This window comes from Lycorma delicatula, chromosome 5, assembly GCF_047948215.1.
Source record: "Lycorma delicatula isolate Av1 chromosome 5, ASM4794821v1, whole genome shotgun sequence".
Classification (NCBI taxonomy): Eukaryota; Metazoa; Arthropoda; class Insecta; order Hemiptera; family Fulgoridae; genus Lycorma; species Lycorma delicatula.
Genome location: NC_134459.1, coordinates 149,825,484 through 149,842,916, shown reverse-complemented (window position 1 = coordinate 149,842,916; position 17,433 = coordinate 149,825,484). Strand labels below are relative to the sequence as shown.

The 17,433-nt window shown below is 29.2% G+C and overlaps 1 long non-coding RNA gene across 1 annotated transcript in view; it reads right to left on the bottom strand.

Moving 5' to 3' along the window:
• The window catches only part of LOC142324605 (uncharacterized), a 205,548-nt gene extending 188,813 nt beyond the window's left edge, over positions 1-16,735 (bottom strand). The window contains exon 1 of the long non-coding RNA XR_012756343.1: positions 16,614-16,735. This is a non-coding gene — a long non-coding RNA (uncharacterized LOC142324605). The remainder of the gene's footprint in view (positions 1-16,613) is intronic.
• Positions 16,736-17,433: the final 698 nt, after the last annotated feature.

The window sequence follows — 17,433 nt, the reverse complement described above, 5'->3', positions numbered from 1 at the left end:
AACATATTATACATGGTCGAAATAAACATACATGTAGAATTATACAATTAAATTTTTTGTAGTTTTGGTTTCAGGTGATATCAGAAACAAAAAAATTGGTTAAATTTTTATAACATCTTGTTTTAAGTTAATATAAAATCTGAGAGATTAATAAGATAATAAAAAAATAAAAAAATATTACAAAATATTTTAATAATAATTAATTCAATTATTTTTATAATACTTTTTTAACCGGGAAATATATTTTTTTTCTTTTGAGATTAGGTAATACCGTTGTCAAGTAATAACGAAAGGAGAAATGAATCGATAAGATAAGGAATGGGGACCGTATCACATTTATGAGATTCCATATCGTTTTTCTAATATCGCTGACGATTGAAATATCATGACGTTCAAATCCATCATCAAGAGTGATATAGAGTTAGGAACGATATGGATATGTCGATTAAGTAAGATTAGAGTGTATGTGTGTACGGGCGGATGTTTGTGAGCATGAAGAGGGAGAGAGGATTGTAGAATAAGGTGGTAAGATGACAGAGGGAGAGAGATAATGAGGGCTGGCGAGAATGAGAGAAAGTAATAGACAGAGAGAATTAAGAGATTGGTATTTTATAAAATGTTTTAATCTAAAGCTTCAGGTAAAAGAGATTAATCATATGAGTTTTAATAATTCTCATATGTGAAAAATAAGTTCATTGTATAATCTTAATCAAATAATTTTTTTTTCTTAAAATGGTACTGTTTTATTTTAACTAACTGGGTATAAAAATTTTGGAACGAAGTAAAACAAGAAGCGACTTTAATAAAAAAAATCAACCGTTTTCAACACAAATGTAACTTGTTTTATTGTGATAAGAGTTGGAAAATAGTAAGTGAATCGATATCGAGAGGTAGCCCTCAAATTACCTAATACTGGTTTAAGAACCTAGGCTAAGAATTGAATTTTATTAAACGGAGTCACTTTTTTTTTTCTTAAAGTCGAAACATTTAAGCAAATGGAACCCAAAACAAAACCCTACAAAATTTTTTTTTGTACGACCCAAATTAAAAAAAAACTCACAATACAGTCTTTTTTTTCTAACTATACAGTCTTTTTTTTCTAAATTATACAAACAGATCTGTTTAAAAAGTAAATTACTAGCATGGCAAAGGTTCTAGAAATTAAGAAAGAGATTCTTTAAGTTAAAACTCTATCTTTTTCAAATTATTATTTGCTCGAGTAAAAAAAAAAAAAAATATATATTATTCACAAAAATTACATTTTTTCTTGTTTTCAAATCATATTTAAACTATTATTATTAATTTAGTTACGATCATATAATATGTCTTATCAAATTCAAAATGCAGGAGGTTCCATATTTGGACATATGTATTTTTTTATGATTGTTTATTTAAAGAATTGAATTGGAAAAAAACGGAGTAGGATTGCAAAACTTTCCCGATTCTGTCTTTTACGTTCAACAAAGTTTTAAAATTGAAATAATACAATAAAATAAATTAAATTCATTTAATTTTATATAAAAATTGTAAATATTATTATTCGGAAAATACAGTATTAAAAGTATAAATGATAAAAATAAAATTTTTATTAAAAATATTTGGGTTTCATTTACCTTTTGCTAGACAGCTCCTCATGTAAATATTTAATAACGCCCATAAATTGAATACAAATTATTAGAAAATACAAGAAATACAAAATAGATTAAAATTCTTAAGTCGGGACATAGAGGAATCCCTTTTTTTAAAAACTTCCATCTTAACATCATTAATCGATACAGTTGGATTTTCAATTTGAAAGTTGAAGTTAAAATATCTAATATTTTAAGTACAGGCCTCATTCAACCCCTTATATTCTGGAGCTTAAACGTTTATTTATTGGAGTAATTAATTATTTACTTCAAAAAGTTGGTCGAGTTTGGTGCAATTTATTTAACAAAGCTAAAAAATATTCGGTTTTCTAAAAAAAAAAAAAGAATTTATATATATGGATTACATAATGGCTCCTTGACTAGTTAGAATTGAAAAATTGGTCAAAGTATAGATATATGTGCATACAGCCAAATATTTATGCTAAATTTCAACGTTTTTGGTCAACTGGTTTTCGAAATATGAAACAAAACGTTTTTAGAAAGAATATTGACTGTCCGCCCACTTCTTAATCCAAACGACTTAAAACTTTCAAATTTTAAACAACTTAATAATTAGTTTCATCGTATTAAAAATTAATTTTATACGACAAATATAAAAAAAAAAATCTCATGTGGACACTACATGACTTCTTTGTATGTCTATTTAAATTACATATCACATTTTTTTAAAATGAAAAGTACATAAACGTTTATATCATTAATAACTTCTAATATTTTTTTTTATATAATTATTATTATTATTGAATAATTCTTTATTGTAAACTTTTTTTTACAATTAGAGATTAATAATTTTGTTAATAGATGAATATACTTAAACTTAAAAAAAAGGAGATGATGTTGGATTTGAACCGATGTGCCTTCCTTGTGAGGTCCAAATATTTCATTAATTAAAATTTTATTTGGCTGTAACTCTAGAACCAATGAAGATAAGTACCACTTTTGATATATCGTTGAAAAGCTCTCGATGAGGGCTTATTACTGCAATTAAGAAAGCCCAAAATGCAAATCTTTTGGATTTTGGGCTTTTTTGGATACTTGGTCCAGTTGATTGCAATCAAAAGGGGAGGTGCACAAAGATGTTACAACAGTGTTAAATCCAAAATTTCAACATCCTACGGCTAATCGTTTTCGAGTTATCCGAGATACATACGTACGTACGTACGTACAGACGTCAACGTCATGCCGAAATTAGTCAAAATGGATTCAGGGATGGTCAAAATGGACATTTCCGTTGAAATCTGGAAACCAAAATTTTTCGCGATCACAATACTTCCTTTACTTCGTACAAGGAACTAAAAATCAAAATTAAGTTTGGCGAAAACTGCCTCTCCCATTTTACTTCCTTGTACGAAGTAAAGGAAGTATTGTTAACGCGAAAACTTTCGGTTTCCAGATTTTAACGGTAATATCCATTTTGACCATCCCTGAATCAATTTTGACTAGTTTCGGCGTGATGTATGTACGTACGTACATACGTACGTATCGCATAACTCAAAAATGATTAGCCGTAGGATGTTAAAATTTTAGATTTAACAGTGTTGTAACATCTTTGTGCACCTGGATTTTGGACGTTTTCTTAACTGCAGTAATAAGCTCTCACTGAGAGCTTTTCAACGATATATCATAAGTGATACTTATTTTCATTGGTTTCTGAGTTATAACCAAATAAAATTTTAATTAATGAAATATTTGGATCTTACAAAAGGAATGCACTTCGGTTCGAATCAGACTTCATCTCAATTTTTTTTTCACTATTTTTTTTTTTTTTTTAATTTAAATATGTTGTTTTATTAATAATCATTAAACTTTGATTGAAATAATAATTCAATAATAACAATAAAAAAAATCAGAAGTTATTAACGAAATAAAATTTTATGTACTTCACTTTAAAAAATAAAATGTTTATATGTAATTTAATAGGCGTACAAGGAAGTTACGTGGTGTCCACATCAAATTTTTAAATTTTAAATTATACACCATTTAATACCATCAAAAAAGAAAAAAAATCTTTTGTGGGCACCACATTACAAGTTTATTCTTTAGATTTCAATTCAGATACTATTACGTATTAATGAATCAAATCATTTCTCTAAAAGTAATACTGCAGGGTAATATAAATTCAATGAATCTGCTGCTGAACATGATAATTCCCTTTAGGAAAGTTATACGACAGCCTTGTTTTAATTATTTCAAAATCATTCAACGAAACATTTTCAGTTTAATTAGTGCTACAGGAATAATACATGTAATACAATAGTAACATAATTACATAACGTGCAGATGAATTTGTGTTTGATTGGATATTGGTTTTGCAGATTGGTTTATATTTCGTTTTTTTTCCTCACTAGTAAATTAGTTTTAATCTTCAGTATGAAAATAAATCTCGATAAAGCCAAGTTTAATTTTAATTTTAAATGATTAACATACTTAATATAAACCTTATACAAAGGAAAAACAGTTAAATTCAACTTTAATATTTACTGAGGTTAAATGTATGTTAAGGTATTAAAATTTGATTACATGCCTCTGTTTTCCTTGTAATTTAATGTAATCTAAAATTTGTTATAGGTACTAAATAAAGGAAAAGATTACATTGAAAGAGAAAACAATTGAAATGAGCTCATTAAAAAAAAAAAAAAATTATATAAAGATAATATATAATAATAAATTCCCAAAGATTTTGGTGAAGTAAGTTCGTAATTTGTAATAAATTTACTTAATCCATAATAGAAATTAGTTTAGTATATGTCAGCAATAGTTGATTGAAAATTTACAAACATTAATTTCATTACGTCTGAATTATATATATATCTGAAAGACGTAATGAAATTAATGTTTGTATATATCATGTAATCATAATTAATATATATCATATATATATATATATATATGTGTGTGTGTGTGTGCGCTCGTGCGCGCGCGCGCGTGTGTGTGGTATGAATTATTACAAGATTAATTATTTCTTATGTAAGTTCAACAAATTTATTTAATTGTTTAGAAAGAACTTAACAATCAGCTCATCAATATGGGAAATGCTACGAAAAGTTTACTTTCAAAAAACCATATAAAAATATATACACGTGTGTGTATATATATATATATATATATATATATATATATATATATATATATATACGAGGTGCGACAATAAAGTAATGAGACTGATGTGAAAAAAAAAAGTTGCTTTCCGTTTTAGTCATGTTTAGTGTTGTCTCCTTCAAAGTAGTTCCCCTCTGATTGCACACACTTATTCCAGCGCTTCTGCCATTGATGGTAACATTTCTGGAACTCATCTTCTGTAACATCCTCCAAGACCCTCGTCACAGCTTTTTGGACATCTTGTGTTGTTTGAAAATGGGTCCCTTGACCACCATTTTGACTCTTGGAAATAGAAAAAAGTCGCACGGAGCGATCCGTGCGACTTTCCGGTGAATAAGGTGGCTGTGGTAGTACTGAAATTTGTTTTGAGGTTAAAAATTGCTGTACTGACAGAGTAGGATGGGATGGCGCATTATCGTGATGCAGAATCCAATTATCAGCAATGTTGGCACGGACACGAAGAGCTCGTTTACGAAGACTTTCTAAAATTTCTTTGTAGAAATATTTGTTAACTGTTTGTCCAGGAGGCACCCACTCTGTATGAACAATTCCCTTGGAATCGAAGAAGCACACAAGCATGCATTTCCCTTTTGACTTTGACATGTGAGCATTTTTAGTCTGGGTGATCCCTTTGAGCACCATTGCGAACTTTGGCGTTTTGTCTCTGGATCGTATTGAAAAAAACCATCACCAGTGATAACACGGCTCAACAAATCTGGATTGATTTCCGTTTGCTCTAACAGATCGGCTGCCACATTTTTCCGTGTTTCTCGCTGTTGTAGTGTGAGATTTTTGGGAACCATTTTTGCACAAACTTTCTCATACCAAGATCTTCAGTTAATATTAGACGAACCATTTCTCGATCTATGTTAAGTTCTTCTGCAATCATTTTCACGGATAATCTTCGATCAGATCGTACGATTTCACGCACCCTGGTCAAGTTGACATCTGTCCGTGAGGTTGATGTTCGTCCACTCTAGTCTTCATCTTCAACATTCGTTCTGCCTTCACTAAAAATTTTATGCCACCGAAAAACTTGAGCTCTTGACATAACCTCCTCTCCAAAAGCCTTCTGAAGCTTACGATAAGTTGTCGTCGCATTTTCACCCGATTTAACGCAAAAAGAAATGGTATACAGTTGCGTAATACTTTGCGGTTTCATTTCTGTGACGAGAGACACAAACACGCGTTCACTGGTGTGCCTACCCAAGCTGCAGGGTTGCCACATCTTGCAAAGAAAAATCAGTCTCATTACTTTATTGTTGCACCTCGTATACATACATACACAAACACACACAAACAAACAAACACACAAACAAACAAACACACACACACACACACACACACACACACACACACACACACACACACACAGAGAGAGAGAGAGAGAGAGAGAGAGAGAGAGAGAGAGAGAGAGAGAGAGAGAGAGAGAGAGAGAGAGAGAGAGAGAGAGAGCGAGAGAGAGAGAGTGAGAGAGAGAGAGAGAGAGGGGGGGGGAGAGGGAGAGAGGGAGAGAGAGTGAGAGAGAGAGAGAGAGAGAGAGGGAGAGGGAGAGAGGGAGAGAGAGGGAGAGATAAAAACATTACACATTACAATTACATATATAATTTCACTGAAACTGTCAGCGGCGATAATTGCCAATAGAGGCTGGCAGGCTGTAACGACTCGCTGGCAGTATTCTCTCAAACGATTCGGCGGTCGCCAACAGTCAACACTAATTTGTTCCGAGCTCTGGAAGTAAACGCAGTACAAATTAATTCACTGGTGTTAACTGGCAAAATGGATTTAAAAACACTTCAAGCGTTTATGGTTGATGATTTAGGAGAAAAAAAAAGCATAACCAGTAAAACTGATCTATTAAGAACCAACTCAAATCAACTTTTTAAAAGAATAAAATGAAAAGGATATGCCGGAAACTCGATTAATAATCATTTCAAAACCGATGAGGAATTGTTTCGAAAATTCTTTAGACTAAACCCATCAGAATATAATTTTGTCTTAAAGTTAGTGGGGAACAACGAATCAAGAATTGTTAAGAATACACTGCATAATTCGATCGACTCAAAGGAAAGATCAGCAGTTATATTAAGGTAAGTTGCATATTTTTATGATTACTAGAAGGAGTAAAGAAATTACGCATTCTGTCAATAAAATATGAAAGAAACAAAGCTTGGATAACAAGAATAATAATAATAATAAAGGGAACAGAAAAAAGAAAAAAAAACATTCTAAACTTAAAATTTCATTCTTTCAAACTGTTCGCTAATTTTTTTTCTTTTGATTTGTTTCTTTTTTTAATGACATTTAAGAAACATTTGCATACATTTTTTTTTTTTATTAATGTTATTTTTTAATTTATTTTTAATTCCTGTTTATTTTTTTATTTTCTGATGTTTACATCAAATAATGTAAAAAAAAAATATTTTCAATTAATCAGTTAGAAAAAACTATTTCAAACTTCAAAATTTTTAATTAGTTTTATTTTAAAAAATCTGCTTTAAAATTATTTAAATAGAATTAAATTTATGAGATAAATAGTAAAATACGTAAATAAAATTAAACTACGTAACATTACATTGAACATACAAGCATAATAATTCGATGCATAACCAATATATTAAAGCTTGATTGAATATTTTGCAATCGTGTTTAATTAAGCACAATGTATAAATTTTTTAATTAGACATTGTACACTTGGAGAGATAAAAAAACAAATTCTATGAGTATGTATCTTTAACGACAGCTGAACTGTTCTGACAGATAACTAAAAATTTACTGGTTTTATCCGACTTCAACTAAATATATCATCGGTATAGATAAAATTACAAATGCGACTAAATATTTTTTTTATTGAGGTACAGCGATATGCAAACATTTTCGTATCAAACAATACAAACTAATTGAAAGCATCATAATTCTAAACTTACACTGTTTAGTCGAGGGAAATTCTGACAGTGTCACGTATTACAGATGCTGTCACATCGTGTCTTGTTTCCGGATGTTACAATCTGGTGTTTCTATCTCTTTTCATTTTGTTAATCTATGTCTTTGTATTATTGTGGTTGAAATTTATCTCGTATAAATGTTTTACGGTCATTTCTAGTATCGTGTAGAAGTAACAGAATAATTTAAGTAAGAAGTAGAAAATGTAATTAATGATTTTATCATTAGTACTACAACGTAGCTTAATAATGTCAAATTTTATTAAAAATGGATTAAAATATAACAGAATATTAAAAATTGTCTGATTTCCAGATATATCCCTTTACAACTAAGAAAACAGAACAATCGTTACTGAATTAATTAAATACAAATTCTGTTAATTTTCTGAGAAATTATTTTTTATAACTTTAATTTTTGAATACCTATTTTATATTTATTTTAATTAAATTTGATAAATGTGACAAATTCAGCGCGTTTACAAATTCAGCGCCACCTAGTATTCCAATTTCAAATTATACGGCATAACTTCAAAAACATTAATTGTAGAGGAGAATGTCCTGTGCATTTTTTGTTTGAAAAACGTTTCTCTAAAATGCATAGATTCAGAGAAAAACGCATTCAAAAACTTTTTGAGTTTTTCAAAAATCTATCGGAGGGGGATGTTAAAAATCTGGAGTTAAGCTTCCCTCATCACCCCTAACGCAAGGACAAAAGATAGGTAAGGTAAGGATTTTCAAATACAGCCTACTTTGATGACAAATTGCCTGTACTACTCCGATCAACTCCAATTCCTGTAGAACGCACGCGAGTACTCAAATGTTATCTAAAATATTTGTAAAATACATATGACATCACTGTAAGACGCATTAACCTACCGTTAACTTACGCAAAGTTTTTTTTTTACTATAATTAAAATTTTGTAATAAGTAGTTATGAGCATATTTCTTTGAACGCTACACTTTGATGAAACGGACCCTAAATTCTTCATATATTAGCTATACTTATAATAATTTATCACTACTTAAGAACATAGATTTGAATATTTTGGGATTACCATTGGGACTGAGCTAGGCAACCGTAAGTTCAACGGTACTTTCCCTCCCAGCTTTCAACTCAGAAAAATACAGTTTTTGTAAAAGAAAAAAAAAACAATAAAAAATGGACAATTTTTACGAAAATAATTAGTTTAAGTTGTGTTGAGAAAACAGGCGTTATTAAATATTTAAATAATATAGATTACATAAATATTTCACATCTCAACCAAAACTAAAACTAAAAGCTATTTTTAACCCTTCGTTTCTAAGATCCTTTAACGTTCATTTAGACAACGTTGTTCATTCAGACTTTTGAACATTAATGTTCTATTACCTAACTCTTTCAGTTTCTCTATTTTCTGTCTGAATAAAAACTACATGAAATTTTATTCTCAGGGGGTTGAACGAGTTTTAATAAATACAATTTTTCCTCGTCGAATAATGACATAAGTAAATAAAAATGTATAATTTCCGTTTTGTAGGTGTTTAGAATAAAGGAAAATTAGAATTATTTAGTGGTTCACCACCTTTTTTTATTCTTTAGGGGTGAAAAGTTTGAAAACTTTCGTAGTTAGTATAATTAAATATCATGAATTGAATTAATGAATTCTGAATTCTATCACTGTGTGAACTGGATTTAAACCGAATGATTCAAATCAATCGAATGAATAATATTACAAAAATAATAGAATTAAATTTACGTTAAATAAAATAAAATAGAATAATTATAAATTTAAAAAAAAATTGTTTAATAATAATGGGCTTCTCTTGGGGTCTGCGTGTGATGCTTGCGTGGTGAGGTGATGTGAACGCCTCATACGAGGCTAGACTAATCATCACCATCAACTAGTAACAAACGGGGTGCCCCTGGGGCGCTGCGAAACAAGCTCTGAAACAATTCTGTAAGATTATTTTTGGAATTTGGAGAAAATTTCCGTTTCGTATAATAGATAGGAGAAACTGGTTCCCTGACGAATAGATAAATCAGATAGTTTTCTTGATTATCAGATAATAAATATTAATTTTACTAAATTAATAAATCATCGATCGAACAATCGTATTAAACTATTATAATCAAGACTTCTTTAATCTAGAAGATATTCTACAATTTTGTAAACCGGTTAATGATTCCCCAAGTACCGTAAATTTACCAATAATAATAAATAACGCGTGGTGTTTGTTTTATTTAGTTTTCATCCTCCGAAAAAGAGAGTAAGTCGAGAAGACCAAAGGTTTTTTATTACCAGCGGAAAGAAAATGACATTACAGTATTCATTTTTTATTTGGTGCATTTTTTAAAAATTATCTCAGTACTAGACCTTTTTTAATTATTTAGAACAGATATTTTATTCAGAAAATTGTATTTTATACATATATAAAATACAAAATGAGTATATAAGTAAGTGTATATATATATATATATATATATATATATATATATATATATATATATTCATTTTATAACTTTCTAATTTTAAAAATATCGAAGTAAATTTCAAGACACTATTTTACACCATGGTAATAATGGTAATATTACCATAAACGGTAATAATGAAAATAAAATATTATACTGTTAAATAAAAACGCATAAAAACTGCGTAAAATATATTTATTTCTTGTTTATGTCAATTTACAACTTTTTTTAATAAAAACTTTACTTAGTCGCTTTTTATTTCTAAGCGAGATAAAGGTAAAACTTTTCTCTTAAGTTTTATGTTTTAAGAAAAAACAAACTTTACTAACATCAAATTTACTACTACCTTCTAATAATATTATGAATCTAATATCTAAAGTTATGGGCCAAATAAAATTAAGGAAACCAAAATTTAGTTACAGTATTTTTATTTATTTTTTTTTTTTTTGGGAGTATGATTCTGCCAGTATAAATTATAGGTTACTATTTATAAAAAATTAATTCACTTCACGTAATTTATTTAGTTTCAACAAATCTAATCATTGAAGATTTCTTTCCATCAATAAAATACTTTTTCTAAATCTTTTTACAAAAAGAGAAAACTAAAAAAAAATAAAATAAATAAAACTGGCAAATAAAAATGCATTAAAACTTATCTTATACTTCTTTTATAATTCTTTAAATTTAAGGCCAAAATTAAATTAAAAAAAAACTAATTTCCAGCAACTAACTTATTTACCCTTATTTTCGCTTTAATTTTAAACTCTAAAAAAATTTCAAATTTAAAGAGGAATTTAGAAGTATTATTTTTTTTCTGAATTTAAAACATTTTTTTGTTGTCAATTTATTTTTTATATAAAAATAATATATATATATATTTTTGTTATGAAAGAGCGGCATCAAAAACTATACTCATTATCCCGATGAAAATTAGTAGCGTATGAAAAGATGCCATGTTTGATCGGGATTTGATCGAATCCGGAACCTCCATACGAAATATCTTTGAAATTTTTATATATTTTATATTTAGTTTTATTTAATTTTTGGATATTCTTAAAAAAACGCTGCTTGTAAAAAAGTAACAAACTTGTGAAGTTAGAAATTAAGATAAAGAAAACGATGTAAAGGTAGAGGGATTTTTATAAAGGAGAAATAAAATTCATTGAAAGACGTAATATGTATTATGTTTTTATCTTAAGGTGTTCAAATAATCTTTTTTTAGTTTTTGGATAATAGTACTTTGTGTATCTAAATGATATAGAGATGCACATATTGTAATAATCTAGGATTATGAAGTCAAAAATAGAAAATTTCTTAAAATCGTGTTTTATAGACGATAAAAATCATCCACGTTAACATCTAGAAAAAAATATTTTACAACGTCATAATCGTAATTATTGGTTCGTGGGATTTTAAAATAACAAAAAGAAATCATCGAAACCGGTCTATTGTTTACAGTTTCCTGTGCGTGTCTAAAATGTCTGTAACTGTAGACAATGCCAAATATTGTGAAATATGTGCCGTAATTCGTTTCTTAAATGCAAGAGGTAAGAAAAAAGCCGAAATTCATCGACAGATTAGTGAAGTCTACGTGGATGGCTACGTCCGATGGAATGGTGAGAAGATGGGTTAGGACATTTTAAGAGGCCATATAAATGGCCGCAATGTGGAACGGAGTAGGCGATCATGTATCATTACCGATGACTTGGTGCAGAGAGTTAATGGAAAAGTCCGGGGAATAGACGGTTTACAATTAAATCACTATGTAATGAATTTCCTTTAATTTCAGGAAGTGTTCTGATGAAATTGTGTCTGTATTCTTAAATTATCGGAAATTGTGCTTACGTTGGGTACCAAAAATGCTAACTGAGTCGCACAAAAACAAACTTTTAGCCAGTAGTTTGAATTTTCTTACGAGATACAGCAATGAAGCGTGTTACTGTGACGAGACATGGTGTCTCACATTACACCGGAATCAAAACAACAATCTCCAGAATGGAGAGGCTCAATACTTCCCAAGAAACTGAAGTTCCAGCAAACAATGTCAGCACTGAAAATCATGTGCACTGTGTCTTGGGATAAACAAGGACCGTTGATTGTCGATTTTTTCCTCGGGGTGAAACGATAAATGTCGAGTCATATTGTGAAACCTCGACTAAATTACGTCACAAAATCCAAAACGGAAGGTGTGGCACGCTCAGTACGGGAATCGTGTTGCTTCACGACACTGCTTGGCCACACGCGGCTCATCGTACTCAAGATATCATTGTATCATTTGGCCAAAAACAAATTGATCACCCACCGTATAGTTCTGACCTGGTGTCCAGTGATTACTACTTATTCCTGTATTTAAATGAGAATTCGGCGGTCAGCGTCGCGACGACGTTAAAACAGCCGTTTAGCAATGGTTAGCTTTTCAAGCGGCTGATTTCTATGAAGTTAGAAAGCAGAATCTAATCACACGATACAAGTAAGTACCTTAATGTAAGCGGAAATTATGTAAAATTGTAGATTACGATCCAAGGTTTCAGATGAATATAAATTAAAAAAAAAAAAAAAACATGTATAAAAACGGTACTCGCTTAAACAAAAATCACATGTTATCTATACGAGTATACATTTGTCGTACATAGCTAGCGTCTAATTTTTTACGAATTTTCATTTGGGTGGGTTCAAATACGCAAAAATTGCACAAATTTATTTAAAAAATCTGTCATTGAATAACAGACAGGTATAAACATTATTTGTTCCTGTAGAATAATACTTATTTCCGGGAAGATCAGGTATCATATTTTGGGTCATTTGACAGGAAAATCTAACAATGCCTAGCGATTTTTTTAATATCATAAATTTATATATCTTAATTGAAATAACCGTATGGCGATCCGAAACGAGACATTGGAAACTCCTTAAAAAGGTACAGTCATTTCTAAAAATAATATATATAACTTACGGCACCCTCCAAAAATTAGAATCCCAAAAAACCCATTCCTATTAGATCTAGAGTTCTACTAGCACCGCCTTCAATGGCCGGACTGAAGGGGAATCGCGTTGGGAGAAATACACAAGTATCTTGCTAATCTCCTAAGAAATAACCAAATAGAAATAACATTTCAAAACCCGATCTATAAAGGACGGGAACGCAATCCCAACATCGTCCACCAAAAATAAAAACAGAATATATAACCGCCATTAAGAATTAAAATATCTGCCCGATAATTACAAATAAACAGCAGCAAGGGACCGCTGTCCACGCTCTGTGATTAATAGGGGGAATAAAATATACCCCCGATACCTCTCGGTTCCGTTCCATCCCTTGTCGTGTTTAATAAAAAAAAAGTGAAAATGTTTTCTGCTATTTTCTTCATTGAACTGAATATAATTTTGCATATCAGCATGACAATCTCACTAAAATTCCGGTGATATTTCTGTTAGTATTCAATTCTATATGTAACACGTTTACGCTTTATTAGAAGGCGTATTCTATTTAATAAGTATCACTATTAAAATCCTGGTACTTACGTATTAACGCCACCGCAGCTACAGGTTTATTTAAAAACAAAGTAGTCAATCGGAATGTTAATTAACAGGAGTGTTTTGATTATTTAAATAATAAATAATTGCAATAATTACTGAATTTATTAAATAAATACTCAAAAAATTACGGTGTTAATTAGTCAAGGTTAGCGAGCGAAGCGATCGTAGGTTAAGTTTGGATAAATTATATTTATAAAATAATTAAATATAAATAACCATTTATTAAAATTAATAAAGAGACTGTTTTGAATCTATGTTAAACTTTATATCGGCCAATTTTCCTCCAAAATCCGATTGACTACTTTATTTTTAAATAAAGCTGTAGCTGCGTTGGCGTTAATACGTAAGTACCAAAATCCTTTATAGGGGAAAAAATTAATTTATAGTAAATAATGGAAAGATTGAACGCCTAACTTTTGCACTCTTTGCAGAATCAGAACAAGAAGCAATTAATCAAATTGACCAGTGGAAAGAAGTAACTGAAAAAATCAGGTCTGCAGATCTTCTTTTCAAAGACAGAAACGATGACAAGTGCCAGCAAATATCCCAAAAAAAACAATAGAGAAAAAGTATGGCAAAATTAAGATCACGGACCATTTTAAATATGTTGAACAACAGATAAACAGCAAAAGATAAACTAACAACAGATACCAAAAAACACAAATTAGTACACTTTTACAAAAACAAATATTTAAATGCAAAATTAAGGCATTATAGACAGTTGTAAGACCAGTAATCTTGTACGGCATGGAAACTATAAATAATATAACTGGAATAGAGAATCTACTCAATATAGAAAGAAGAATTCACGGTCCAAGAAGGCCACAGACTGAGATCAATAAAGAAATAAAATTGTAGACAAATATATGATAAAACTGAAGACCTGGAAGTAACAATGAAAAAACTAAAATTCAATGGACAAAACAAATTTTTAATCAACTCTGGAATTATAAGGTCAAGGTAGCTATGTTAAACAGATGAAAGAAGAGCTAAAAAAATTCAACATTATAGAAAAATTCTGTTTAGATCGAAAAGAATACAGAAAGAAAATTTTTGAATTAAAGGTTTCTGTAGGTGAAAAGAAAAAACTCAACAGAAGAGAATGAAAAAAGCTAAACCGTCCGAAAGAATGAGAAACTTCTGGAAGAAAAAGAAAGACACTATTTGAAATTAAATTTGCGTGGTTCTAGAAGAATCTACGGAGAAAAAACTGGAAAATAAAAAATGTTTCAAATTATTGATGACTATAGTAGTTTTGTAATAAATTCCGTTAAAATAATTTTAAAAAGTATTTAACGGGAATAAAAAATTTATATTATTTTCAAATATAAGTCCTAATTCTAGTCCTTTTAAAATATAATTTTTATCGTAATAAACGGTACACCTTGGATTCGAATAAAGTAAAAAATTTTAACCTGGAGAAAAAATTTCTAACTATTTCCTTTAAAAGTCAAAATAGGAAATGTAGTATAAGTATTTGAAGTTACATGCGTGACAATGGATTATATTATATCAAAGTAGAATTTAAATTGTAATATACTTGTGCGTCATCCATTCTGGTACGCTGTTTGTACATTAGTGAAGTTCAAAAACATAAAAACGAAATTATTAGTGTTATTGTCATTTGTACACAATGGAATGTTTGTAATATACTGTAGTACAATATGAACTGTATGTACTTAACAATGTACAATACGTATATCGAAAATAAACTTTATTCTAAAATAACTCGAACGTTTCATTAAATTTTATTAGTTTTTACGTGCCTTATAATAAATTCAATATTTTACTGTAAATTAACTTACATGTAAAACTCACATTATTCTATTAATTCACATAGCTATTTTGATTGTATCAGATCTGCATATTTATTTAAATACGGCTGTATAGTACATTATTACACACACACGCACACACACACACACACACACACACACACACACACACACACACACACACACACAAAACAATATTATTTTAAAATATCTCATTTAAAATGCTTTTCTATAATATATATGTAATATAGAAGAAAGAGTAAAACGTAATATAATACTTAATTTCTTTAATAAAATATAAATTTAAATTAATTCAAAATTAATCGTTATTGTACTGGAAAATTATTTAGTTTTTAAGCTGTTAAGGAAAGAGTATTCGTAATTTTTTTTTATTCAGATATAGTAGTCTTACAAATAACAATTATATTAATATTCTTTCAATATTATTATATATTTTTAAAAAACTATTCAGACTGAAAAAAAAATTAATCCTCGTTATCAATTTAAATTGATCATAAAATATTCTTAAATTCTTTATAATCATATTAATTTGATATGAACGACCTAATAATAACCAGAAAAGTTTTGTAGCATTTAAATTATACCATGCGAGTAGTAAATAAAAAATATACAAAAAAGCTAATCAAAAAAGTTTTTAAAAAGCAAACTTACTTAATGAAATGTATTTAAAATCGGAATAAAAAAAAGGATAAACTGAATAGAATATTAAAATGATTAAATTATTAACTAATTTAAAAATAAATAATTAATAATAATAATAATAAATAATTATGTTTTTATTATATATTGTATACGAAGAGAACGAAATTAGCTATGTGCATAATTAAAAGTATATGCTTTGAAATATTATTCTGTCGCATTTGTACGTTCAGCACAACATTTTAAAGTGCAGTTTAATAGCCGTAATTATAGTAAACATGCAACTGTCTAGAACTTTTTTGCTGTAGTTCTGCTACTATACTGAACGCACGCAATAAAAGAATTACTTTTTATTGAAAGATAGGTATGATTATATATATATATACACGAGTATATTATGTACGGAGTGCACGACATTTAGCTTTGTGCGTAATGAAAAGTGTGTTTTGAAATATTATACTGTCGTACGCCATTTACATGAGAAATACATAAATTTACTTACATACACAATGACTAAATTACTCTTCAATATTTTTCAATATTAGAACGATGATGCACTAAATGTACACACTGAAAGATAAGCATAGTAGTTACTTGAATAACTGCACGTACACCGAACAACAATTATAAATATATTTAACGCACGAGTACGAGTAAAACCAAACACAACTAAGCAGAGAACCCACACACGACTGACGTTGTTTTTCTCTTTCGCTCGGACAAAATCGGCTCCGCCGAGTAAACCCGAATGAGTATTTCATCTCGAAGCCTGACTGAACAAATTTTTATTCAAACGTAGCAGATTCTCCCGCGCTCGGCTAAACTCTCGCACACACGAATTTACACGAATGATCATTTAATTTCAGAGCCTTTTAGAAGTCTCATCTTAGAGATATTTATACCCTTATACATAATGTCCTTAACTCTCTTATACGTAAGTAAATACTTACTTGTTAATTCCCTTATAAGTAAGTAAATATGTTTGTACATATACTTTAATACAAACGGTGTTTAAAAATTAATTTTAGATTTTAAAAACAGTATGGGAACCCTTAAATAAGTTTTCAACAGTAAAACATAAAAGATTAAAATTTAGTAAATACTCTTACTTCAAAACACATTTTTTTTAATAACACCAACACATCTCAAAGCCTCTGTGAGCGTGCAACTTTAATTTTTAATCGAAATAATAGAGTTATGACATTATTTTAAAGGGCACTGAAAAACAAAAACTTTGGGTAAATAATTTAGGACTAAGACAATCCTAATCAAAATGGCAGCCATTTGATATTCTTCAAAACTAGTTTCAAAAGTGGGCCTAC